We start from the raw sequence: 19,847 nt of genomic DNA on the forward strand, positions 1-19,847 counted from the left end.
ACGCAGCAGACATGCTCAGTGTTTAAGGGTTTATACTATTGCCAGACACCGGATCTTGAAGCAAGGCAGTGTTACAATGTCAACATTATTGGAGAACCCAATTTGGTAATACAAGTAAATTGGAAAAAATTAAATAGCAATTAATAATAAATACATATCCTATAGTAAATTGCTCACATGAAACTCCAGGCCACAGAACTAACAAGGCTTCCTCCTGCCTTAGTGAGCTGGGAAGCTCGGACCTTTCTCAGTCCTTACTCTTACGTGCGTCTGTGCTGTGTTTTGTGTTGCTTAAAAAACCCCAAACAAACCCATAACGCACCTTCAGAGGATAGCTAGCTATTCCCACGCACCCCAGGCACATTTGTTCATTTGTAGGCCATTTTGTTTTTCTAGGGCCAAAAATTCAATACAGTTGTAACCAGATGCCTGAGGTTGGCAAAAAATACTGTAGAGTCCAGGCAATGCTAAGAGTGGTAAGTACGGGGAACACAAATGGGAGGCAATGGTGGGAAATGCTAATGGTTTCTGCTCATATCACAAAACAGTGTGAATTCACAAGAATATTTCCCCTTGTATTGAAGAAAATGTGATTAAAAGTTTCCCCCAATTTTCAGAATCAAAAGCATTTTAGAAGGTTATAAGGCTACCAATGAGTCTTCTAGATCGCCAGCGCCCCCATCATTGTCTTTGTGTGGATTAAGTCTACTATAAACAGCTTCAATAACATGGCGCTTGCCAGCGAGACCTCCCCCGGGAGGTAAATTTGGGATATTTTCTGCAGACAAAATGCGCATCACATGGGCAAGATCAGGCATTCCTTCCTCCCCAGACTTCTGCATGATTTCTTCAACCCGTGATTCCAAGTGCTTATACAACTCTGAATCTCTCTTCACGGCTTCCTCTGAGACCTTGGGGGCATTTGAAAAGCAAACTAATACAACACTCATGTTATCTCGACTTCCCTTATGTAAACAAGTGTCCACTACCCAATTGCACACATTCTCCAGGTCGTCCGACACCTCAAGCCTAGACTTAACAAACTCACAGAGCTCCTCATTGCTCATCACATCCCAGATCCCATCACAGGCCAAGACGACAAACTCATCCTCTTCTGCTCTCACAATCTCATAAACCTCAGGCTCTGGAGAAACAAGCTGCCCTGTAGGGCCCTTGCCATCCACACACTTGTAGTCATAGTCCCCCAGAGCCCGAGACACTGCTAGTGAGCCGTTCACACGCTGGATCATCACACTGTCTCCTGCGTTTTGGATGCGCTCCTTCTCCACTGGATTACAAGGTTTGTGATCCTGGGTAGAAAAGCAGACCTGTCCGTTCCTACACAGAACAGCTCAAGAGTCACCACAGTTGATGAAGTACATGTGTGTAGGGGAGACCATCACGCCCACTGCAGTCGAGCCGCTCCTGTCCATCCCGTTCCTCAGGTCTGAGAAGTTGCGCATATATTCATCAATTTTCAAAAAGCCAGTCCTGATACCAGTCTTCACACTTTCTACTGAAGGCTCGAGAGCAGAGCCTGATTTGTCAGCTGCCCTGAAGTCTTCATTGGTGGTGATGTGTTCTAATAGATGTGTTGAACAGTAATTTGCCACTCGGGATCCAGCATGACCATCATAAACTGCAAAAAACGACCAGTTGTCCAAGCCATGAGGAATACCCACAACAGCTGTGTGTACATCTTCCATTTCTACTCTCCATCCTTGCATACTGCTCAGGCCATAACGCAGACCATTCCCAGCACCGTGAGCATTGTGCTTTTCAGTTTTGGGTTTATCCAAAAATGCACCCATGTTTAGTAATGAATCTGCCCACCCTAGTAGCCATAGGTAGAGTCCTCCGTCAGTCAAATTACGCCCCAACTCGAAGACCGATATCCTTTTCTGATTGGTTCAAATGGCGGCCTGATCCTCCGACTATTGGCTTCCTCTACTTGTCCGTCACGAAACCAATTTCCAAGTCCGTCACTTAGGCTTTTTTTAATGAACGCGCAAAAGTATCCTAAAAGGGATTGGCTAGTATTCGTAGATGGCCAAGCCCCGAGTCTGCGGACCCTGCAGTTCTGACCTCTACACTTCGCGGAAAACGAACACCCAATATTTAGAATCTTAAGACTTCTAATTAGGTATTGACAAAAGCCCTGGGATAGTCATCTTTCTTCCATCAGTTTGGTGAAATTTACTGAAACACTAGTATGTCAGATTTTCAATATCCAAGTTGTGCTAGTTATTTTATTTTATTTTTCACACAAGCTAGAGTCATCTGGGAAGAGGGAACCTCCACTGAGAATTAATGCTCTTTGTTGGAGAGCTCAGTCTGTTGTAAACCATGCTTCTTCAGGCAGGCACTCCTGAAGTGTTTAAAAATGCACACCGAGCAAGCCATGGGGTGCAAGTCAGTAAAAATCATTTCTCTATGGGTTTTGCTTCAGTTCCTGCATCAACATTCCTGGCTTGAATACCCTAGGTGAGGAATTGTGTACCTCGGTGTTGTAAGATGAAATTCTTTCCTTCTTAAGTTGGCTTTTGTTAATGTTTTATTACATCAGTAGAAAACAAATGCAGCCACAAGTGTTTTCTCCCCCTCAGGTTTCATTTAGATCTAAAATTTGTTCTTGATTTGGACTAGAGGGTTACATCGTATAGTGTAAATGTGTGTGTGTGTGTGTGTGTGTGTGTGTGTGTGTGTCTATGTGTACTAAGGTGTGTGCTGGTATGCACAGCTAGAAGAGAGTATCAAGACCTTCAGAGCTGGAGTTACAGGTATTTGCAGCACTTCAGGTTTGTCATGTAGGTGTTAGGATCTGAATTCAGGTCTTCATGATTGTGCAACAAGTGCTCTTCCCTCGTGAGCCATCTCTCCAGCTCCAGCTCCACACACTTTTGATTTAGTTAAGGATCCAGATATGGCTGTCTCTTGTGAGACTATGCCGGGACCTGGTAAACACAGAAGTAGATGCTCATAGTCAGCTATTGGATGGAGCACAGTGCCCCCAATGGAGGAGCTAGGGAAAGTACTCAAGGAGCTGAAGGGATCTGCAATCCTATAGGTGGAACAACAATATGAACTCACCAATACCCGCCCTTGAGCTCGTGTCTCTAGCTGCATATGAATCAGAAGATGGCCTGGTCGGCCATCAGTGGAAAGAGAGGCCCATTGGTCGTGCAAACTTTATATGCCTCAGTACAGGGGAACGCCAGGGCCAAGAAGTGGGAGTGGGAGCGTGTGGGGGACTTTGGGGATAGCATTGGAAATGTAATTGAAATAAATACCCAATAAAAATATGGGAAAAAAGAATTAGCATAAAGATTTTGTTTACTTGGAATATGTTCATTCATGTTTTCTTTGTGGCTGAATACCAGTCAGTGATGTTGGCACTTTACTAAGTTATACATTACTTAAAGCCTGTTGTCCTTTTCACGGTAAATGCATGGCCTAGTCGTGTACAGTAAATACTGTTGGGCTGCAGAAGCCCACAACCCTGGTTATTACAAAGTTTCTACTTTCTCTTCCCTGAGGGTCCTCAAACCTTGGAGGAGGTGGGGTGACATAAATGCTTCACTTAGGACCAGCCTTCTGCAGTCTCTGTGTTCAATGCAAAAACAAGTTTCTCTCACAAAGTTTGAGAAATGAATTGCCCACTCATAGGGTATAATGGTAAGTACTTAGGGGGCAATTTATTACTATGTCCATTTAGTAAAATAATAACATTAGGTTCTCCACTGGGGCCCATGTACTGGCCAGCCACTTCCCCTCTCCCAGTTAAGAGTACAAGGCATGAGATATTTCTTCTGGAGTGGACATTACATCCAATCAGAAAGTGCTTGGCTATTCCCATAAAATTTGTACTGCTCTTATACCAGTGGGACACCTTACCAGGCTAGCCATTATCACAGTGTATGGGTTTCACAACCAGGTAAGAGTGATAATTTCCTTTGTGCCCTGGTAGCATGCAAAAGAAATAATCCTGCTGCAACAAACGTATTCACCATCATCTTTTCCGCTGCTTCTTTCTCTTTTCAGCCTTGACAACTTTCTTGCTATATCAGGCTATCCACTTTGTAGGTTGTATCTTCACTTAAATTATAATATCTTTTGCTTTACAGAAACACCTTCGTTTTAGCTGGTCCAAATTATTAATTGTTACCCTTAAAGTCTGTGCTACTGGTGTCCTGTTGAGAAAGTCTTTTTCAGTGACTAGAAGTTGAAGCCAATTTCCTACTTTCTCTTCTGTCAGGGTCAGGATATCTGGGTTTATTTTGAAGTTTTTGATCCCTCTGGAGTTGGCTTTTGTTCAGGGTGAGAGATAAGGATTTAGTTTTTGTCTTGTACGTGTAGCTATTTGGTTTGATCAGCACTATTTGCTGAAGGTGCTCTTTTCTTTAGTGTGTATTTTTGGCCACTTTGTGAAAATAATCTGTGACTGAAGGAGTATGGGCTTATATCTGGGAGCTCAGTTTTATTCTGTTCATATAAATGTGTTTTTATGCATGTGCTATATTGTTTTTATTGCTACAGCTCTGACTGCTATAACTTGAACCAAAGATGGGGATTCTGTACTAGCGCTGTTTTTATTTTTCAGGGTTGTGTTGGGTATCCTGGATCCCTTGTGTGTCTACCTATCTTAATGAATACTCCATTGCTGTGAAGAGACACCATGAGTACAGTAACTTATATAAAGGAAATCATCAAATCAGAGCTTGCTTACAGGTTCAGAGGTTTAGTCTATTGTCATCATGGTAGGAAGCATGGTGTCACATGGGCAGACATAGTGCTGGAGAGGTAGCTGAGAGCTCTATATCCCAATCAGCAGGCAGCAGAAAGAGAGTGAGAGACTGGTCCTGGCTTGAGCACTTGAGTGCCCTAACACCACTCCCACTGATGCACTTTTTCCAACAAGGCCACACCTACTCCAAAAGAGGTGCCACTCCTTAATGACCAAGCATTCAAAAAAAAAAAAAAAAAAAAAAAAAAAGAGTCCTTTGGGGGCTGTTCCTATTCAAACCACTACACCATATAAAATTTGAGGTTACTTTTTCAACTTCTGTGAGGGATTTTGATGGGGATTATGTTGAATATGAAGATTAATTTTGGGAGAATGGCCATTTTCTCATTACTAATCTTACCAATCTATAAACATAGGTCATCTTTCTGACTTCTGGTATCTTTTAAATTTTCTTTCTTTAATGTCTTAACCTCTTTACTATACAAGTCATCCCCTTTCTTAGCTAGATTAATTACACAATTATTTTGTTTCTTTTATTTTTGAGATAATATAATTTCATTATTTTCCCTTCCCTTTCTCCCCCCATAGTCTTTCCATATACCCTCATCTCTTTGCTGTCTTTCATTAATTGTTCTTAGAAACATACTGTGTTTTACAACTCTGAATTTTCTTTGGTTCTGGTCTTCTGTAGTGATCTCCTCTCTGGTAAAGAAAAGGCTGCTTGATCAGGGTTGAGGCCTACATTCATCTGTAGATATATGGACAAACATCTAACATGTCTTTAGGGATCATGTTGGTTTAATGAAGTAATGGTTGTAGGTTTTCCTCCAAGATCTTTGACTTCACTAGCTTGACATTGTTGCCTAGGTTACTAGTATCAGGCATGACTTCTCTCTTGAGTAGGTCTTAAGTTCAACTAAAGCTGATGGTACCACCAATGTATGTGTACCACTAATGCACCCTTATGGTGATTATATCATGATGGTTGTTGGTTGTAGAACTCTTGGTTGGTTTTCTACTTTGGAAGTTTGTATGCTGCCTTCGGTTACCTTAAAAGCTTGACCATGGAGAGGAGGATTCCAGATTAGTTCCAGCTCAGAGGCCTCTTGGATCTTTGCTGAAATGGTTAGTGTCTTCAGCAATAAGGATTTACCTTTCACCTTTAGGAATAAAGGGAAATAGCAATAGCCTGTAATTTTTTGTAGTCTGCTGGACAATTCATACCAGCAATGTAAAAGAGAACTTTCAGGTCTGATTTTGGTGTTTCTGTTATGTGGTCTTTGGCTCTTGGAGGGAGCAATTGCCATTCCAGGTTGGAAAGTTTCATTTAAAGTCTATATGTATTTTCTACATTCATTTATATGTATTATAGATAGATACTTAATACTATGATTCCTTATAGCTTTCCCAGACATCCTTATTGTTATCTTACCTCCTTTCTCCTATACTTATTTCCTCCTTCCTTTTTAGAGCTCCTTTTCCATTTCCCCCATAATATTTCTTGTGCACTGTTACAATACCCTCCATTGTCCCCCAAGCATCTCATGTCAGCAATGGTCTCCTTTGGTTTCCCTGGTTTCTTAAGTTAGTCTGGGATATGCACTCACATCAGAAGATTTGGAGCTAGGAGCCTCAGATGAGAGAGAACTCGCAACATTTGATACTTGCTCAGCCATAATCATTGCTACTCTATTCACAATAGTTAGGGAATGGAAACACTCTAAATGTCCTGAAACTGATGACTGAAAAATGGAAATGTGGTATATATACTCTATAGAATAGTGCCATAGCCATCTGTAAAGAAAATGAACTCGTAAAATTTGCAGGTAGGTAGACGGAACTAAAAAAATATCATACTGAGTGACATAACCAAGATGCAGAAAGAGATTATTTTTAGCCCATTGTGGATGGGATTTTTTTTTTCATGATTTCTTTCTCAACATGTTTGTCTTTGGTATGTGAGAAAGCGACTGAATTTTATGTGTTAATTTTTCATCCTGGTGCTTTGCTGAGTAAGTTTATCTGCTGAAAAATTATTTTTTAAGGGAGAGAATTTCTTTCTCAAGTCTTTGTACTCTCCAAAGTATCGTTACAAAATGCATATTCAAAACACAGTAGTTAATTTGCTTTAAAGTGGAAAGGATTTGGGGCAGTTTTACTTTTATCTCAAATTCCATCTTATCAACCAATGAGAGGTAGGTTTCTTTAGGGATCTGTTAACAATTTTTAAAATGCATTCTAGTGACAAAGGGTTAAAGTGCATACTTATTTTTACGTTTTAATTTTTGAGATGTAAATGCTCATGGAAATTCTAATGAATAAATGTGAAATAACTGCAAATATTTTATTAAAGGCTTTTCTTCTGGATTCTTTTTTTTTTCCATTTTTTATTAGGTATTTAACTCATTTACATTTCCAATGCTATACCAAAAGTCCCCCATATCCACCCACCCCCACTCCCCTGCCCACCCACTCCCCCTTTTTGGCCCTGGTATTCCCCTGTACTGGGGCATATAAAGTTTGCAAGTCCAATGGGCCTCTCTTTCCAGTGATGGCCGACTAGGCCATCTTTTGATATATATGCAGCTAGAGTCAAGAGCTCCGGGGTACTGGTTAGCTCATAATGTTGTTCCACCTATAGGGTTGCAGATCCCTTTAGCTCCTTGGCTACTTTCTCTAGCTCCTCCATTGGGAGCCCTATGATCCATCCATTAGCTGACTGTGAGCATCCACTTCTGTGTTTGCTGGGCCCCGGCATAGTCTCACAAGAGACAGCTACATCTGCGTCCTTTCAATAAAATCTTGCTAGTGTATGCAATGGTGTCAGCGTTTGGATGCTGATTATGGGGTGGATCCCTGGCTATGGCAGTCTCTACATGGTCCATCCTTTCATCTCAGCTCCAAACTCCGTCTCTGTAACTCCTTCCATGGGTGTTTTGTTCCCAAATCTAAGGAGGGGCATAGTGTCCACACTTCAGTCTTCATTCTCCTTGAGTTTCATGTGTTTAGCAAATTATATCTTATATCTTGGGTATCCTAGGTTTGGGGCTAATATCCACTTATCAGTGAATACATATTGTGTGAGTTTCTTTGTGAATGTGTTACCTCACTCAGGATGATGCCCTCCAGGTCCATCCATTTGGCTAGGAATTTCATAAATTCATTCTTTTTAATAGCTGAGTAGTACTCCATTGTGTAGATGTACCACATTTTCTGTATCCATTCCTCTGTTGAGGGGCATCTAGGTTCTTTCCAGCTTCTGGCTATTATAAATAAGGCTGCTATGAACATAGTGGAGCATGTGTCCTTCTTACCTGTTGGGGCATCTTCTGGATATATGCCCAGGAGAGGTATTGCTGGATCCTCCGGTAGTACTATGTCCAGTTTTCTGAGGAACCGCCAGACTGATTTCCAGAGTGGTTGTACAAGCCTGCACTCCCACCAACAATGGAGGAGTGTTCCTCTTTCTCCACATCCTCGCCAGCATCTACTGTCACCTGAATTTTTGATCTTAGCCATTCTGACTGGTGTGAGGTGGAATCTCAGGGTTGTTTTGATTTGCATTTCCCTGATGATTAAGGATGTTGAACATTTTTTCAAGTGCTTCTCTGCCATTCGGTATTCCTCAGGTGAGAATTCTTTGTTCAGTTCTGAGCCCCATTTTTTAATGGGGTTATTTGATTTTCTGAAGTCCACCTTCTTGAGTTCTTTATATATGTTGGATATTAGTCCCCTATCTGATTTAGGATAGGTAAAGATCCTTTCCCAATCTGTTGGTGGTCTTTTTGTCTTATTGACGGTGTCTTTTGCCTTGCAGAAACTTTGGAGTTTCATTAGGTCCCATTTGTCGATTCTCGATCTTACAGCACAAGCCATTGCTGTTCTGTTCAGGAATTTTTCCCCTGTGCCCATATCTTCAAGGCTTTTCCCCACTTTCTCCTCTATAAGTTTCAGTGTCTCTGGTTTTATGTGAAGTTCCTTGATCCACTTAGATTTGACCTTAGTACAAGGCGATAAGTATGGATCGATTCGCATTCTTCTACACGATAACAACCAGTTGTGCCAGCACCAATTGTTGAAAATGCTGTCTTTCTTCCACTGGATGGTTTTAGCTCCCTTGTCGAAGATCAAGTGACCATAGGTGTGTGGGTTCATTTCTGGATCTTCAATTCTATTCCATTGGTCTACTTGTCTGTCTCTATACCAGTACCATGCAGTTTTTATCACAATTGCTCTGTAGTAAAGCTTTAGGTCTGGCATGGTGATTCCGCCAGAAGTTCTTTTATCCTTGAGAAGACTTTTTGCTATCCTAGGTTTTTTGTTATTCCAGACAAATTTGCAAATTGCTCCTTCCAATTCGTTGAAGAATTGAGTTGGAATTTTGATGGGGATTGCATTGAATCTGTAGATTGCTTTTGGCAAGATAGCCATTTTTACAATGTTGATCCTGCCAATCCATGAGCATGGGAGATCTTTCCATCTTCTGAGATCTTCTTTAATTTCTTTCTTCAGAGATTTGAAGTTTTTATCATACAGATCTTTCACCTCCTTAGTTAGAGTCACGCCAAGATATTTTATATTATTTGTGACTATTGAGAAGGGTGTTGTTTCCCTAATTTCTTTCTCAGCCTGTTTATTCTTTGTATAGAGAAAGGCCATTGACTTGTTTGAGTTTATTTTATATCCAGCTACTTCACCGAAGCTGTTTATCAGGTTTAGGAGTTCTCTGGTAAAATTTTTAGGGTCACTTATATATACTATCATATCATCTGCAAAAAGTGATATTTTGACTTCCTCTTTTCCAATTTGTATCCCCTTGATCTCCTTTTGTTGTCGAATTGCTCTGGCTAATACTTCAAGTACTATGTTGAAAAGGTAGGGAGAAAGTGGGCAGCCTTGTCTAGTCCCTGATTTTAGTGGGATTGCTTCTAGCTTCTCTCCATTTACTTTGATGTTGGCTACTGGTTTGCTGTAGATTGCTTTTATCATGTTTAGGTATGGGCCTTGAATTCCTGATCTTTCCAAAACTTTTATCATGAATGGGTGTTGGATCTTGTCAAATGCTTTTTCTGCATCTAACGAGATGATCATGTGGTTTTTGTCTTTGAGTTTGTTTATATAATGGATTACATTGATGGATTTTCGTATATTAAACCATCCCTGCATCCCTGGAATAAAACCTACTTGGTCAGGATGGATGATTGCTTTAATGTGTTCTTGGATTCGGTTAGCGAGAATTTTATTGAGGATTTTTGCATCGATATTCATAAGAGAAATTGGTCTGAAGTTCTCTATCTTTGTTGGATCTTTCTGTGGTTTAGGTATCAGAGTAATAGTGGCTTCATAAAATGAGTTGGGTAGAGTACCTTCTACTTCTATTTTGTGAAATAGTTTGTGCAGAATTGGAATTAGATCTTCTTTGAAGGTCTGATAGAACTCTGCACTAAACCCATCTGGTCCTGGGCTTTTTTTGGTTGGGAGACTATTAATAACTGCTTCTATTTCTTTAGGTGATATGGGACTGTTTATATGGTCAACTTGATCCTGATTCAACTTTGGTACCTGGTATCTGTCCAGAAATTTGTCCATTTCGTCCAGGTTTTCCAGTTTTGTTGAGTATAGCCTTTTGTAGAAGGATCTGATGGTGTTTTGGATTTCTTCAGGATCTGTTGTTATGTCTCCCTTTTCATTTCTGATTTTGTTAATTAGGATTTTGTCCCTGTGCCCTTTAGTGAGTCTAGCTAAGGGTTTATCTATCTTGTTGATTTTCTCAAAGAACCAACTCCTCGTTTGGTTAATTCTTTGAATAGTTCTTCTTGTTTCCACTTGGTTGATTTCACCCCTGAGTTTGATTATTTCCTGCCGTCTACTCCTCTTGGGTGAATTTGCTTCCTTTTTTTCTAGGGCTTTTAGATGTGTTGTCAAGCTGCTAGTATGTGCTGTCTCCCGTTTCTTCTTGGAGGCACTCAGCGCTATGAGTTTCCCTCTTAGAAATGCTTTCATTGTGTCCCATAGGTTTGGGTACGTTGTGGCTTCATTTTCATTAAACTCTAAAAAGTCTTTAATTTCTTTCTTTATTCCTTCCTTGACCAAGGTATCATTGAGAAGAGTGTTATTCAGTTTCCACGTGAATGTTGGCTTTCCATTATTTATGTTGTTATTGAAGATCAGTCTTAGGCCATGGTGGTCTGATAGGATACATGGGACAATTTCAATATTTTTGTATCTATTGAGGCCTGTTTTGTGACCAATTATATGGTCAATTTTGGAGAAGGTCCCGTGAGGTGCTGAGAAGAAGGTATATCCTTTTGTTTTAGGATAAAATGTTCTGTAGATATCTGTCAGGTCCATTTGTTTCATAACTTCTGTTAGTTTCACTGTGTCCCTGTTTAGTTTCTGTTTCCACGATCTGTCCTTTGAAGAAAGTGGTGTGTTGAAGTCTCCCACTATTATTGTGTGAGGTGCAATGTATGCTTTGAGCTTTACTAAAGTGTCTCTAATGAATGTGGCTGCCCTTGCATTTGGTGCGTAGATATTCAGAATTGAGAGTTCCTCTTGGAGGATTTTACCTTTGATGAGTATGAAGTGTCCCTCCTTGTCTTTTTTTTTTTTTTCTTTTTTTTTTTTTTCCATTTTTATTAGGTATTTAACTCATTTACATTTCCAATGCTATACCAAAAGTCCCCCATATCCACCCACCCCCACTCCCCTGCCCACCCACTCCCCCTTTTTGGCCCTGGTATTCCCCTGTACTGGGGCATATAAAGTTTGCAAGTCCAATGGGCCTCTCTTTCCAGTGATGGCCGACTAGGCCATCTTTTGATATATATGCAGCTAGAGTCAAGAGCTCCGGGGTACTGGTTAGCTCATTTTGATAACTTTGGGTTGGAAGTCGATTTTATCCGATATTAAAATGGCTACTCCAGCTTGTTTCTTCAGTCCATTTGCTTGGAAAATTGTTTTCCAGCCTTTCACTCTGAGGTAGTGTCTGTCTTTTTCCCTGAGATGGGTTTCCTGTAAGCAGCAGAATGTTGGGTCCTGGTTGTGTAGCCAGTCTGTTAGTCTATGTCTTTTTATTGGGGAATTGAGTCCATTGATATTAAGAGATATTAAGGAAAAGTAATTGTTGCTCCCTTTTATTTTTGTTGTTAGAGTTGGCATTCTGTTCTTGTGGCTGTCTTCTCTTTGGTTTGTTGAATGATTACTTTCTTGGTTGTTCTAGGGCATGATTTCCGTCCTTGTATTGCTTCTTTTCTGTTATTATCCTTTGAAGGGCTGGATTCGTGGAAAGATATTGTGTGAACTTGGTTTTGTCGTGGAATACTTTGGTTTCTCCATCTATGGTAATTGAGAGTTTGGCCGGGTATAGTAGCCTGGGCTGGCATTTGTGTTCTCTTAGTGTCTGTATAACATCTGTCCAGGCTCTTCTGGCTTTCATAGTCTCTGGTGAAAAGTCTGGTGTAATTCTGATAGGCCTTCCTTTATATGTTACTTGACCTTTCTCCCTTACTGCTTTTAATATTCTATCTTTATTTAGTGCATTTGTTGTTCTGATTATTATGTGTCGGGAGGAATTTCTTTTCTGGTCCAGTCTATTTGGAGTTCTGTATGCTTCTTGTATGATCATGGGCATCTCTTTTTTTATGTTTGGGAAGTTTTCTTCTATTATTTTGTTGAAGATATTAGCTGGCCCTTTAAGTTGAAAATCTTCATTCTCATCAATTCCTATTATCCGTAGGTTTGGTCTTCTCATTGTGTCCTGGATTACCTGGATGTTTTGAGTTAGGATCCTTTTGCATTTTGTATTTTCTTTGACTGTTGTGTCGATGTTCTCTATGGAATCTTCTGCACCTGAGATTCTCTCTTCCATTTCTTGTATTCTGTTGCTGATGCTCGCATCTATGGTTCCAGATCTCTTTCCTAGGGTTTCTATCTCCAGCATTGCCTCGCTTTGGGTTTTCTTTATTGTGTCTACTTCCCCTTTTAGTTCTAGTATAGTTTTGTTCATTTCCATCACCTGTTTGGCTGTGTTTTCCTGCTTTTCTTTAAGAGCCTGTAACTCTTTAGCAGTGCTCTCCTGTAAATCTTTAAGTGACTTATGAAAGTCCTTCTTGATGTCCTCTATCATCATCATGAGAAATGTTTTTAAATCTGGGTCTAGATTTTCGGTTGTGTTGGGGTGCCCAGGACTAGGTGGGGTGGGAGTGCTGCGTTCTGATGATGGTGAGTGGTCTTGATTTCTGTTAGTAGGATTCTTACGTTTGCCTTTCGCCATCTGGTAATCTCTGAAGCTAGCTGTTTTAGTTGTCACTGTTAAGAGCTTGTTCTTCAGGTGACTCTGTTAGCCTCTATGAGCAGACCTGGAGGGTAGCACTCTCCTTAGTTTCAGTGGGCAGAGTATTCTCTGCAGGCAAGCTCTCTTCTTGCAAGGCAGGTACCCAGATATCTGGTGTTCGAACCAGACTCCTGGCAGAAGTTGTGTTCCACTCACTAGAGGTCTTAGGATCACGTGTGGAATCCTGTGTGGGCCCTTGCGGGTGTCAGGCGACTCAGCTGGCAAGGTAGCTGGGGCTCGAGTGGAGTGGAAGGGGTTTGTGCCCCAGATCAAGCCCGGGTAGCCTGCTTCCCTATGTACCGCAGTCTCAAGTTCCATGCGATTGGATTGGGATAGGCGCTGTGTTCCACTCACCAGAGGTCTTAGAGTCCCGTGGGGAGTCCCGTGTGGGCCCTTGCGGGTGTTGGGCAAGACTCTGCTGTCAAGGTAGCCCGGGGCTCGAGTCTCGAGTCGAGCGGAAGGGACTTGTGCCCCAGATCAGGCCCGGGTAGCCTGCTTCCCTTTGTTCCGCAGTCTCAAGTTCTGCGCGATTGGATTGGGGCAGGCACTGTGATCCACTCACCAGAGGTCTTAGGGTCCCGTGGGGAGTCCCGTGTGGGCCCTTGCGGGTGTTGGGCAAGACTCTGCTGGCAAGGTAGCCCGGGGCTCGAGTCTCGAGTCGAGCGGAAGGGACTTGTGCCCCAGATCAGGCCCGGGTAGCCTGCTTCCCTATGTACCGCAGTCTCAAGTTCCGCGCGATTGGATTGGGGCAGGCACTGTGGTCCACTCACCAGAGGTCTTAGGGTCCCGTGGGGAGTCCCGTGTGGACCCTTGCGGGTGTTGGGCAAGACTCTGCTGGCAAGGTAGCCCGGGGCTCGAGTCACGAGTCGAGCGGAAGGGACTTGTGCCCCAGATCAGGCCCGGGTAGCCTGCTTCCCTATGTACCGCAGTCTCAAGTTCCGCGCGATTGGATTGGGGCAGGCACTGTGGTCCACTCACCAGAGGTCTTAGGGTCCCGTGGGGAGTCCCGTGTGGACCCTTGCGGGTGTTGGGCAAGACTCTGCTGGCAAGGTAGCCCGGGGCTCGAGTCTTCTTCTGGATTCTATCACTATTAAATTGATGATAAGCACACAGGCACTTATGATTTAGAAAACTGTTCTAGTCAGAGGGTGGACCTGGAAGGGGATAAAACCTGGAGTCTAAAAAGAAAATGATTAGATAAAATAATAAAAAAGAAAACTCTTCTAGCCAAATAATTCTCTGAAAGAAGCCTACCTTAAATTCTGTCGAAATTTCACTGCATGTAATCTGAGACAGTTTTACATTGAGGAATACCTGTTTTTAGAATGGTATAACTTCAGCCAGAAGATTTGTTATGTAAATACATTTTATTAGTGGACAAAGGTTATTAAGCAGAATTATTATACTAAGAAAATTCAATCTTGCAGTGGTATCAAGAAAGTGCTAGGGGGTGGAAGACTGGGGAAGATGTGAAGAGACCCGAGTTCTGATCCCAAGGCCCCAGATAAAAGCAAGAGGAGGTAGTGCCCTATTCTTCCTTAGTACTGGGTGGGGCAGAGACAGGTAGATCTAGGGATCTTGGTGTCCAGCTAACTGTAGAAATAGTGGGCTCCAGCTTCAGTAGGAGATCTCCCAAAATAATGTGGAGAACTGATTGAGGAAATCATGCTCTGGTTTATGCAGACCTCACACAAGCACACAGCATACAAGCACACATATGTGCTTGTATATGTGTGTGTGTGTGTGTGTGTGTGTGTGTGTGTGTGTGTGAGAGAGAGAGAGAGAGAGAGAGAGAGAGAGAGAGAGAGAGAGAGAGAGAGAGAGAAGGCTGTGGCTGGCTGATGAAGGGATGAGGAACAATTTTCAGAACAGAAACAATCTGCATCATGAAGGATAAATAACATTTCTCTGGCTGAAGAAGACTGGTCACTCCTAGGCATCTGAAATGACCAATTACTAACATGACACAAATAGGAGTGAGCAAAACCTTAGCGTGTTATGTAGAAAAAATGCACTACACACACACACACACACACACACACACACACATTTATGTATATATGTGACAAAAATTTCAAATTTGGAAAGTAACTAAACAACAGCAAATTTTATTTTTCTCAAAAGATATTAGATACTTCGACAAATGATTCAAGTTTAAAATAAAGCTTTATTTTAATAAGGCAGATGCCTTTTGCTGTTTGGGGATTCTCTTTTAAGATACTATGGTCAAAGTTTGGGGGTTTGAAGCTTTTATTTTTAATCTGTCTCTAGTGAGGTAGACATCTTGTGGAACTAACTGCAAATTTAGCTACAATTTCTTGCAAGTTATATAACACTGCAGTTTATGTCTGTACTAATTGAGTTGAGTCCATTGAACACCTTGGATATATAGGTTAATTAAAACCATTCTGAAAAGGTTTTCCTCATTATGGAAGACATTGTTCTGCCCACTCCCCCCTCTTCCTATTTTCATATTCCCAATATGACAACCCTGGTGTTCTGGAAGGCGTACCTCTACTTGATCAGCCTCTGATTTCTTTTGTTTTAATTCCCCTTTCTCTTCCTTCATGGATTATCTAAGTTGACACACATCCATGCTCTTTGATATCTTTTATTTTTAGCCAACTCTTAATTATTGCAAATGTTCATGGGTGCTGTGTGATATTTCAGTACGTTTGTTACAATGTGTAATACTGAAGCCAGAATCATAGATGTTCACATCTCTTTTTTAGCAGTACTTGTGTGGGGAATCTGGATGGTTTTGTCTAGTTCTTTATATGAAATAAAACAAATGTCATAAACTGGAGTCACTTTGGTGTGCTGTGAAACAGTATATCCATTCTTCCTACATAGTCACACTCAGTTAAACATCCTGCACTCCCCTTACTCTTTCAATCCTCTAGGGACCAATATTTTACTTTCTTCTAAGAAGTCATTTTGAAAATGTTTTATTAGTAAAAAAAAATAGTCATTTTTCTTTTGTTATCTATTCCACTTAACTCAATGAGTTAATTTTTATATTAGCTTTTAAATTATTTTTACTAATTTTTTCCATACAGTATATTTTCATCATGGTTTCCTCTCTCCCTTATGTTTTCTCATATCCTCTCCATCTCCCCAACTGTCAAACGCCATGCCTTCAATCTCTCTCATTAGAAACCAACTAACTAACCCACCAACCAACCAACCACCAACCAACCCAATCAGAACAGAATTAAACAATAAAGCATAACAAACAGGAAAAGTATGAGAACCTCACACACACACACACAGGTTTATAAATGTGGGCATATGTGCACACGTGTGCATGCATGTGTGCATGGGCATGGGTGCACGCTCACACATACACGCATACACACACAAACACACCATCAAAAGCACAATCTGAAACAAGCAAAAGACCCATTAGGTAAGAGATGCCCAAACAAAATATTATGAGTCAAAATTTCTACGAAAAATACTATTAACTTTGTTTTGTGTTGGCCATATTTTCCTGGGCCTAGGGCTTGTTCTTACATGTGGTTCAATATACCCAACAAGACTCCATTGGAGAAAACTGAGTTTTCCTTTACAAACAGTTGTCAGTAGAGATAGTTTCAGGGTTTGGGATGGGAGCTTGTGTTTACTTTGCCTCTCAGCACTTGGATCTTATCTGGCTTGGACCTGTGTACATACTCTTCATGATGCCACAATCTCTGTGGGTCCACATGACGGCAGTTATGTTGTGTCTGGAAGATACCACTTTATCCCATCTGTTTTTTCAATCATTTTGCCTCCTCCTCTGCACAGTTCTCTGAGCCTTAGGGGGAGGGACTGGATGGAGATATCCCACATGGGACAAAGTGTTTCAAGGTCTCTCACTCTTTACACATTGCCCAGTTGTGGGTCTTTGTATGTATTTATAGTTATTGCAGGAGAAAACTTTGATGGAGGCTGAGCAAGATACTGATATATGAGTATATCAGAATATTGTTAAGAGTGATTTTATTGCAACATTTCTTTATCAGAACAGAAGCAATTGCCTTTCTCCTAGGTCCATGACCTATATAATCTCAGGTTCTTGTCCCCTCCCCTCCAAGCCATGTTAGCCATGAGTTCCCACTCATGTATAGGGCTTTAGGTATAATCAAGTAGTGGTTGGTTACTGCCACATTTTGCCACTATTACACCAATATATCACATGCATGGGTCACCATTGTAGATCAAAGGACATGTAGCTGAGTTGCTGGTTACTACTCTCCTCTAGTAACATACAGAGTACCTTTCAGTACATGAACACTAGTCTGTTGTAAAGGTGTTAGCTCGACTTCTCTGTGTTCAGTAAGTTATGTAGCTTTCCTTAGCAATAGGCTTCACCATCAGTTCATGGAAAACAATCATTAGCCTTTGCAATAGTTATTTGGGGATTTCATTGGGACCCCTTTGGTCAACAAATCAATTAGATATAAACTATTCCAGTATTTGAAGTATTACTTGGTGGAAAGAGAAGTCTAGTTTTCTCTCCCCAATATTTGGTGATTCTATTAGATTTCGTTCATAAATGAATACATTTGAAGAAGCTTCTACTATAGTAAAGCATAGAGTGGGGCAGGGTGCAGGCCTCTAAAAGCAATCTGATATAGGATTGGGGATGGGGTTGGAAAAATTGTAATGGAGAGCAGAAAAAAGAATCAAGATTTTTCTAGTTAGTTCCCAGCCTGGGGTGGCTTCTGGGCTTCCATGTAAAGCATCATAATTTAAGGTTTTGTCTTAGCCCAGGGTTGGATCCCCAACACCACAGATACTGGGTATGGTGATCAGTGTCTGTAATTCCAACCTTACTTAGAAAGGGGGTAGGAAAGGATCCTGAGTTGAATGTCATTATCAATTACAGGTTGGATTTGTAGTAGCCTCGCCTACATGCAATTTTGTTTCAAAAACAAACAAGAAAGAAAGAAAGAAAGAGAGAGAGAGAGAGAGAGAGAGAGAGAGAAAGAAAGAGAGAAAGAAAACAAGAAAAAGAGAAAAAAGTTTTATATTATTCATGCAAAGGACATAATTTAATTCCTTTGTGTTTTTTATTCTTCTTTTAATCACTTGGTAATATTTTATAACAAACTAAGATAGTTGACTCTGTCCTTCTACTATGTGGATTCAAGGGATTGAACTTAGGTAGCCATACTTGACATTAGATACCATTTCCTCCTAAACCACCTTGCTGGCCTCCATTTCTTGTCTTTATTGGAGAATTAAGCCCCCATTTCTTGTCTTTTGTTGGAGAATTAAGCCCCCTTTCAGTTAAATTTATTGTTGACAGTCATATGCATTCCTGTTAGTTTACTTTTTTCCCCCTTAGTTGATTTAAGTCCAGGGTTCTTTCTAGCTTCTTTGTCTAAGAGGTGTGATGATAGTTTACCATGCTGCTATTTGATTTTTTTTTCCTAGTTCCAATTTGTTCATTTATTCTTCTGAAGTGTATTCTGAGCTGTTGAGATTGTCACTGTCATTCTTACTCATCTGTATCAGGGTTTCTTTACATAACTTGTCCATTGATGGCTCACTGCACATGAATTGCTTTAATTTCCACTTATTTTGAAAAGTCTTTAGTTTTCTATTTTAGTTTTCTAAGGAGTAATTTTGCTGGATATACTAATCTTCATTGGCAACTATTTACTCTCATGTTTTAAAATGTAATTTTGTGGTTTCCTGGCTTTTAGTGTTTCTGCTGAGAAGTCTGACATAATTCTGATGAATTCATATTTGTGATTTTTCTTGTTTCTCTTGAAGCTGGCTGGACTTGGTTTTTGTTCTCAGCTCGTGGAACTTTAAGTGCATCATAATGTGAAGAGGTTCCTTTCTGGTCATATCCATTTGTGTTAATGAACGTTTCCTGTCCTTGAGTGTTCGTCTCTCTCCCTGGACTGAGGCCATGGACATCTAGGAAAGAGAAGAGGGGAGCATAACAACCTCCATTCTAAAGTTGTTTTGGCCTCTGTCCCCATCAATAAATTTCCATTTCTTTGTGGCTTTTTATTCTATGTGGTAAATTTCCATTTCCCCAAAAGGTAGCTTATTTCCTGTTCCTCCGTGTTGTGTCTCTCTATCCTTGGCAAGTCTTCCTCTTTCTGTTAAACCACAAGGGAAACAGAAGGTTGGGGGTCCTCTCATACTCAACCCAACCAGGTACTTCAACGCCAACGTCCCTATTGCAGTTGCTTTCTGGCTTGTGTACAAAGCAAAGTATCATATTGCAGTTATTCCCATATTGTGAGCAGAGGCAGAGACCCAGGCCTTGTACCAGAGGAGACACATGACTATGTTAGGTCCAGTAGAAGAATAAGGGGAGTTACTAAAATGTAGGGAGATAGTTGAACACAGATAGATCCCATCTACAGTCAGTGGTTTCCCAGCGCTGGAATTTCTCTTCATGTGTTTGAAGTTTGTAAGGCTTTCCAGTAAACTTTACTTTGGCTTTGCTCTCAGCTATTTTCCAGTCTTTTAATTATTTAATCAACAGAGAGAAAGAACCTGCCTATTAGCTGATTTTTACATTTGGGAGATCTTCTGATATAATTTATTTCTTTTATTGAGAGCTTCATTGCTAAAATTTCAATTTTTTACAGAATACCTATTATCTGCAGTTTCACCCACAGCATAGAATTTCTCATTTAAACATTACACTGTGTCATTCACCTGTTCATTAAATGATCTTTGGTGAATTAACCATTTTTACAATTATAATTTGAAAATCTTTATCCAAATTTCCAATTATCTGAATCGAATTCAAAT

At 40.7% G+C, this 19,847-nt stretch overlaps 1 pseudogene; it reads right to left on the reverse strand.

Annotated features, from left to right (window-relative positions):
* Positions 678 to 1,861, reverse strand: Gm7895 (predicted gene 7895; annotated as a pseudogene).

The sequence above is a fragment of the Mus musculus genome, chromosome 1 (assembly GCF_000001635.26).
Source record: "Mus musculus strain C57BL/6J chromosome 1, GRCm38.p6 C57BL/6J".
NCBI classification, from domain to species: Eukaryota; Metazoa; Chordata; class Mammalia; order Rodentia; family Muridae; genus Mus; species Mus musculus.